The sequence below is a fragment of the Plectropomus leopardus genome, chromosome 19 (assembly GCF_026936395.1).
Source record: "Plectropomus leopardus strain MGB_pleo_1.0 chromosome 19, ASM2693639v1, whole genome shotgun sequence".
NCBI classification, from domain to species: domain Eukaryota; kingdom Metazoa; phylum Chordata; class Actinopteri; order Perciformes; family Serranidae; genus Plectropomus; species Plectropomus leopardus.
Window position 1 is genome coordinate 5,920,214 of NC_142194.1, and position 8,305 is coordinate 5,928,518.

The 8,305-nt window shown below is 37.9% G+C and overlaps 1 protein-coding gene across 4 annotated transcripts in view; it reads right to left on the reverse strand.

Annotated features, from left to right (window-relative positions):
* Positions 1–8,305, reverse strand: part of LOC121959320 (leucine zipper putative tumor suppressor 2 homolog) — a 40,001-nt gene extending 31,696 nt beyond the window's left edge. For 3 of the 4 annotated variants that reach the window (XR_006106894.2, XM_042508573.2, XM_088069959.1), the window contains exon 1: positions 8,043–8,305. The gene's annotated coding sequence lies outside the window, so the exon portion shown is untranslated. Of the gene's footprint in view, positions 1–1,755; positions 1,905–8,042 lie in introns of all 4 variants that reach the window. The other variant, XM_088069960.1, reaches the window with a different exon arrangement.

The window sequence follows — 8,305 nt, forward strand, 5'->3', positions numbered from 1 at the left end:
GCTAAGGCTGACAATAATTAAAGCATTTTTTTGGAGATTTTGCAGAATGAATCTAAATTGATAAATATGACACTGAGTGTCTTCTGTGATTATTTATCCTTTTTTCTGTGTTGAAAACCATTTTGTTAGCCATCTAGCCGCCTCTGATGTGAAACATGAATAGGGCATCACCAAAGTTAGGATTCATCCTCTGGTCTCCATGAATGCATGTATAAAATGTCATGTCAGTCCATTGAGTAGCTGATGAGGTTTTTCAGTCCCAAACAAAGAGGTTGTCCAAATGACCAGCAGAGCCATCCTTGAGCCATGCCAACACTAAACTGCTCACTAGAGGTCCAACAAAACTATTGCAATACAAATAACTCCAGAGTCTACTTCAAAGTTATCCTGGATAAGAAGTATCCCCCCTCCAAGGCCCCTTTCCCCCTGGTCACAAAGTAATGTCAATGACAGCAACTTTGCTGTGAAGGCAGCAAAGTCCAACCGCTTTGGCATCTTATCTGCGCTGTTTACAAAACTGTAAATCTAATCAGTGCTGCAGGGGTTCATTAGGACCCATTCATGAAGTGGCAGCAGAAAAAGATGCATTGACAAGGGTCAATAATGAGAGGGGGAAAAGAGCACGCGATGGGGAGAGATTTGAAAAAATGAACGTGTGTATAGAATAACAGGAAGGAAGGTTATTTTATTATTCTACCATCATCAGTATTCAAGGGATGAACACTGTACTTTTTGTGGAATGAAAAACTGCACTGCTTGAATCATTTCCACTTTGCATTATAGTCAGAGAGAAAACGACCCTGAATACATTTGAAAGTAATCTGTGGATTTTAAGAGCCAAATACAACCAAGAAAGGGCAAGTGAATGAGACTGAACTGTGATGCACCAAGTAGTCGACTGTCATTCTGTCTGTGTCAAAGTAATGCAGCATTCACATGGAGTCAGGCAGACAGTAGACAGCAGGCGGGATATCATTTCAGTGGACAAACGGTGATATTAGGTGAGACCGACAGAGAATATCTGCCACGGGCAAATTCGACAATGACTTGACATTACTAGAAAAATTAAATGAAATAATTAACATATAATAATTCTAATTTTATTTAATAAAATGTATTCCATTCTTTGTAACCAATATAGCGTCGCCATTGCAACCATAGACTTCTAATATATATTCTCTACATATGTGATAAAGACGCACAGTCAATTAGTAATCATATGAAACTGAATAAACATCAACATGAATGCACTATGAGACTGTACAGAATATGTTCTGTTTCTGTAATGAGATGGTGAAATGGCTGATGGTAGTTAATGTACAGGAGAAGAAGTTTCAAAGAGGAAAAAGACATTGGACTTGTATTAAGGACATGAAAAGTTTTAAAATATGTATAGTGCTTGTTTTGGTACTGTGGTCTTTATGCATTAAAATAGGGCCATTAGTCTAAGATTTAGGAAAGGAGTTGACAAAATACGACATTTTGGGAGATAAAAGATGTCGAGAGATTAATGACCGCTGTGCTCTGTACCTGAAAATTAGGCCGAAGCAAAAGTCCCATGAGGTCGGACCAGAGAGAATTAAGTGAGGTCTGTGTGTACTTGTGTGTGTGTTTGTGTGTGTGTGATACATGTGTCCCTTAATCCTCTAAATACTTTCTGCATTCTTCAGATATTCATGATCACAGACGCCACCCGCTCGGGTCAGGACAGACACTCATTAGACAGACAGCAAAGAAAAAAACAGGAGTCCTGACCCGTTCCCAGACTCGAGGATTAGGGGTCTCTGAAACCTTGGTCACAGCCTCCCAGTGCCCTCAGACAGCTGTGCCGTCCAGCTGTGCACAAAACTCTGGATAAGAATACCAAGCCAACCCAGGAGGGGAGATAAGGTCAAGACTCCTGTCTGAGGTTAGAGGATGGGAAACAACTGTAGATCACTGTTGGAATTGAAACTGCAAAATATTTCAATTTGGCCTCAATAACTGATCAATCATTTGGTCTATACAGCATCAAAAAATCGCAAAAAAAAGCTCATCACAAGTTTGCAGAGTCCATGGTGGCCTCTTGTTATTCCAAATAGTCAAAAAGTCAAAGATATTCAGTTTACTATCGTTGATAGTGAGAAAATATTCACATTTGAGAGGCTGGAACCGCTTTTTGCTTAAAAATTACTTTACTACTAAACAATGACTTGACTCATTTTTCGGCTCTAATTCTAATATAATATTGTGATATAAGACTAGATTAACAGAAGAAATTTGTTTTCATAATACTGTTTCATGCGACTCAAACTTCTCAAACTGCTGCTGACAGACAAAATAACTCATGATGAGTTCAGCCTGTGCTGCGTTTGCAGACTTGCAAAAAATGTCAGAATTAGCAGAGGGGGCACAGAAGGATTCAAACAAACACATGCAAATTAAAACTGATTTAAAGTTGGCAGGTTAATCAAATCAGAAATATGCCAGCCAAATCAGACTTGGCTGTTCAATATGAATATTTGAAGATTTGTATTTTTCTTCCATAGAAAGTTCAAAAGTTTGAATAAGGCTCAAGCGTGATAGTGACATTCACATAACATAGTGAACATGCTAACGAGGCTAACAAAGGGTTGCAAATATGCAAAAACATTTTTGCCAACACTAGATATCAAACAAAAGCCAGAGAGTGTGGTATTAGGTTGCTGTGAGCTGTAAATTTACCACTTCTTCACCTTATGATGCCATCACTCTCTCCCTCTGTGCCACTGCATGCATGTCCACAACTGCTGGTATCAAAGAGTAGCTTTGAAAGTCAAGAGCACTCACACTGCTGCAAAATCTGGGGACCAAATTTACCCAGACTACAACACACCGACTAGCTAAAAAAAAAAAAAAAAGACTGCTCAACTCGAAGCAATCTCAGTTGACTGAGGAGTCTCTGACTGATGATTTGAATCTCTGACTTTCATGGGCAGTCCGACAGATATGTGTACCTAGCGCACAAGGGTCAAAGACTGAAAAAAAAACTGATTTGTGTGACTGACAACTTTATCAGATCTGATCTAAATCACTCTGTTACACTAATCCTTTCTGGTATCCCACATAGATATAAACTAGACAAAGATCTTTTTGCTCTGAAGAAAGGTGAAGTTAGGAGTGACAGTTAAGGCCAACTGCACTCACTCTGTTTTGTCAACATACTGCATGTGTTGTGGATTCAGCATATTACCTGACTTGTGACACTACAGCAGATCCTTAACAACCAGCAGACTGCCAACTACACAAAAAATCCTGCAAACAGATACAAATCTACACACAGCAAGTCTCTCTTTAGCAGTATTAAATTTAGAGCTACATAAGAAATTAAAGTTTAAACCATGATGTATTCCTTCCTAAACATAAATAAGCCTGAAACCTATTTTGCACCACTGTTTAGAAATCCTCCCAGCATCATTATTTTGGGATTCTTTTAAACACTGTGGTGTGGGAAACTGTGCAACATCCCTAATTACAGCAAACAGCAAGTGACAACAGAGTAAACTCAATACAATGAGACACTACATAAACAAAGAAACCCACAAAACACTAAATCAGCATTTCATGTGACATGACAGGCACTCTGGAAAACTAAATACAAAACAGAGTCTTCATGTTGCCTGACAGCCAAACACCTCCCACTATGTCCCCATTGTTGTCTTGTCTTCTAAAGTGTCTCTCTTTCTGTTTGTTCTTAAAGACGGTTTGTAAAGCCGCAACACAAAGAATGGAGGGACTTGACCTCCAGTGTAATGGCTCAAGGGCAAAAATTTAACAGCAGGCGCATGACGGTGAGGTATCACTTACAGAAAACACATTATCTATTATGAAACAGGGGCTTTTAGACTAAATACTCACACCTCAGTCCCTGTCTTCCTGATTCCACAAAGTCAAACAGGAAGGTGTGTTTCTACAAATAGATAATTAAATATTAAACTCTGCACATAAGGACATACACCAATATGAACACACATGCACACTCTCAGATATACTTAACCCCTTACACCAGCCTAAATATCACACGAAAAGGTGAGACAGTGCTACCTCAGAGAATCTTTTGATGATAATGGCTTCAATCTTCGAGGCAGCAGGAGTATGTACGTATTTGCGATCTTGAATAAGAAGCAAGTATTTTCTATTTTACATAAGGGAGTGGTGCAAATATGCAAAGTCATCTCATGTCTGCCAACTCAGACATTAACAAGATCTAAAACACAAAGCAGGTTTTAATGCTGATGGAGGAGCACAAAGGGGAAAATATTAAAAGAGGAAGTGAAAAAGAAGCTGGTGGTACAAGTTTTAAAGACAGTTTGACAGCTCGTCCTACATTTAAAAAATTATTAAAAAAACCCATGTCCTCTGCAGAGTCATTTGACCTGGGTGTGAATGCCGATTCCGCGCATTCTCGTTGCATTAAAAAGCCAGCAAATGACGCAAATGTTTACATCAATGCAAAGACACACACAGACACAAAGTCATACCAGGTGGCGATGCAATGGACTCAAAAACGTGAATTTCACGTCTTTGCGCAAGTTGGCATTTTTCAACTTGACCGAGAATTTCGCGTGAGACTGCGTTGCGATAGCCTGTCAGTTGAGATCATCATGATGTTACTGAGATCCAAAACGGAAGCACATAAAGTTGCACGGTAAGCTCTGAAAAAAAACCTTTGTCTTGTGTAAGCTAATTTTTGTTAAGTTGCTTCTTAACAAAATGCTCTGAGTAATAACTTGGTCTTTTATTGCAGAAAAAACAACGGAGGGCTAAAAAAATTGTGTCTTGGTTCACACTTCTTCTGGGCAGGTACACTCCGTGTTTCTGTCCAGCTTTCTGTTGTATTTCACTGCAAACATCGTTTGCAGTTAGCTGCCTCTCCTAGCTGATGTAAGCATGATCACTGCTGTTGAAGGCACACTGCTTGATGCAAAAAAAAAATATTGCATTTGGTGTGAACAAATGTCTTTTTGTGCAGTGGCAGAGATGCCTAATAAATATTATTTAACTAAGGAAATGTCTCCTCCTCAAAGAAACTACATGAACAGATTCAAACAGGGGGTCCACGGGGATGCAAATTTGTTAATAAATTAATACTGGATTCAGATGAGATAAAATGCTATCAAACTTCAACACTAAACATGCAGACTTATAATATTGCTGGCATGTAGAAGACAAGAAGCTGGAAGAGCTCTGCTAACACTGATGTGCTGACAAAGCAGTTCCTCCGAAGATGTTTGAGCATGCCATGTTGCTTATAAAATCACTTGAGACATTATCAATGCAAATAAACCGTGGCCTCCCACTGTCAAGGCACGTAGTCCGCCCTTTCCCAAGCCTGCTGAGGTAAGCGCTTGACCTCTGTGTGCGTTTAGGCTGAAGAAAATTTGAATACAACATCCTGTAGAGCTGGGGGTTGACGGCTGGAGCTGGGCGCGTTATTCTGCTGCTCAGTTTGTTTGCTCTTCTTTGTCATGTCATCATCTCACTCCAAGTATGTAGCCTTTGTTTACAAATGAGGCAGCTGCTGCACAATAAATAGACGAGGCTCTTTTTTTAGCCTCATTACTTAAATGAGCCCACAAGGGGATTGTTTTTAGTTTGTATAAATACACTACAGAGCTGCTGTGCACGTATGCGCCATAAATCCCTCTTAATAGAAATCCAATTTACCAACAAGCGAACTTTTGTGAATTATATTCCAGTAATACACAAATGGGGGAGCTCTGGTCCCACAGTGCACCTGGCAATGTAATAATGCCATGAAAAAAGCCTCTGTGGCAAGCCAAAGTGGCTGCAGACAGCGTCAGACGGAGAATGCCATTCATTTTAAGAATTCACATATGTTATTGCTGCGCCCCGAGGCAGGGCAGCCAGTACTTGTGAACCACTTTCTCTTACATACAGGGTAGAAAACAGACCATAGATTGTTTTGTGTTGTCACCAGGATGTAAAATCTGCCACTGTCCCCACAGACAAAGAGTTTTAAGATTTTTGTGAGCTCTTGCACCCAAAAATATGTCTAAATTCTGGTTCATGCTTGCCAAAAGAGTTAGAATATTAACCCTCTTTTGGAATTTAGCATTTTTAGCTCCCACAAAGTCAGCATCTTTATTTATTGGCTATGGAGCAGCAGACCCAGATTTCAAGTCCTAAATGATGCTACAAGTTTAAGGACTTCTTTGAGATTTATCACCAACACTGACCAAACTGTCCTAAACCAGAAAAATAGTGTGTTTTTATCAAAATCAGAGGCGACTGCCTTTAACGATCCATTGTGTATTTAGTCATTTTTGTTATGTTCATGTTCACTGTTCACAGTTTCCTGTTTATTTATATATATATATAATTTATTAATCTTTTATATATTATATTTTTTATATATTTTGATATTTAATCTAGGTCTCTGTACATGGACACCAGTTACAAATAATACTATACTACAATTTACAGAGATATTTAATGTGTGAATTAATGACTCATAATAAAATAACATTATCAATACAAGTATAATCACCTGGCATGCTTTATAGTCAAAAGACAGCATAATATAACAAGCATGTTTTAGTCATTAAAATTGGAGGAATTCTGGCCAGAGGAAGATTTAGGTGGTTGCAATCTGTAATCCTTACAGCTAGATGCCACCAAATCACCCGAAAATCTAACACACTTCCCCTTTAAATGAGTGGCATTTGCCTCCTTGAAGTGTAAATGCAAAGTAGGGCTGCAAGAAACGACATTTAAATTGTCAATTAATTCGTCGATTATTTTCTCAATTAACCCTTTAAAACCTGGATCAACATTAGTTTTCTTTTACTGCGAATGAAAAGGCAATCAGCAACCTGGCATTTAATGTCCCGCAAATTGCAAATTGCAAATTGCAAAAAAAAAAAAAAAAAAATTGTAAAGGGAAACAATAAAATGATGAGAGAATCATGACATGATCAAATAACTAAGGACAAATAACAAGAAAAATATTTATAATTATTATAATTATCAGATAATTATAATTATTATAATTATCAGATAATTTTTATTTGTATTTACTATTTTATATCATGTTTTTTCTTCTTTTTTTGCAGGTATTTCAGGTGATTTTCTTGTTAATTTCTTTGTATTTTGGCGTTGTTTCTTTAAGTTGCTCATTGCCTGCTTTCCATGTTTTTGAAAGAAATCGAGACAATTTGCTCAGGTTTTATAGGGTTATAAATACATATAAGTATTTCCTTAAACCCAAGATTATGTACTCAAATATCGTTTTTTGTCCACAGCCCAAATATATTCAATTTAGTTTTAGAGGACAAAAGAAAAACAACTTCTACCTCTGTTTTCTAAAGAAAGAAAAATATTTTTAAAAAATCATTAGTTAATTATTGACAAGTAACTGAATTGTTGACAATTAAGGAGAAACTCTAATTTCAGGTAACAAAAAGTTAAATACTTTTGATAGTGAAAATAAATAACTTTTTCAACAGCAAAAATGTTTCATCGACTTTAAATTTGGACCAAGATAGAGAGCAATAGCCTCTTTTTCTAAAAAGATAAGACAAAAAGCAGAAAGTTTGTTTTGAGATGAATGCAGGGACCATGATAAGAGAAACTGTTGATTTATGATCTGTAATGGAGCTTTATTGTGAGCAGGAAATGAGTCTGTATTTACTGTAGGAGGCACTTTGTTATGTCTAAACCCAGCCGACCTGCCAGGGCTGATGCACACGGTGATAAAAAGGACACTGGAGAGGACCACAAAGACTTTAAGGGGTGCCCCAGGAGACATTTTACATTGTAAATTTATTTACTTTGCACAAAAAACACTAAAAACACCAAACTTATTTTCCTCCATGATTTACAGATAGTGTGTTTTTAGCTAAAGGAGAAACCGAGCTATTACTTTAACCTCCACACACCTGTGCAGTTACTTTCAGGTGTGCGAAAACTTAAAAAAGCAACAAATATAGTTGGACGGCTACAATAATTTTCTTTACTCCTTACATTATTTTCTATAATAATAAAAATCAGGTAAAACTCACCGTTGACGGTGGAGAGGACAGTCCGGGACAGCTGCTTTCACAAAGTCTGCTCAGAAAAAAATCAGCACGCGACGTCTTCTTCGTCCTTTTTGGGTCGTTTTATCCACAAATTGGTAACTTTATCGAGGTGTCTGTTGATAAAACTACATGTTAATGTGTTTTTCTCTCTCTGTGGCGTCTCTTCCTCCTGTGTAAGGCGCGTTTGTTGTTGTGCGGAGCTGCAGGACAGGCGGTGCTGCTGTTAGAGACCGGAGCACGCTAAG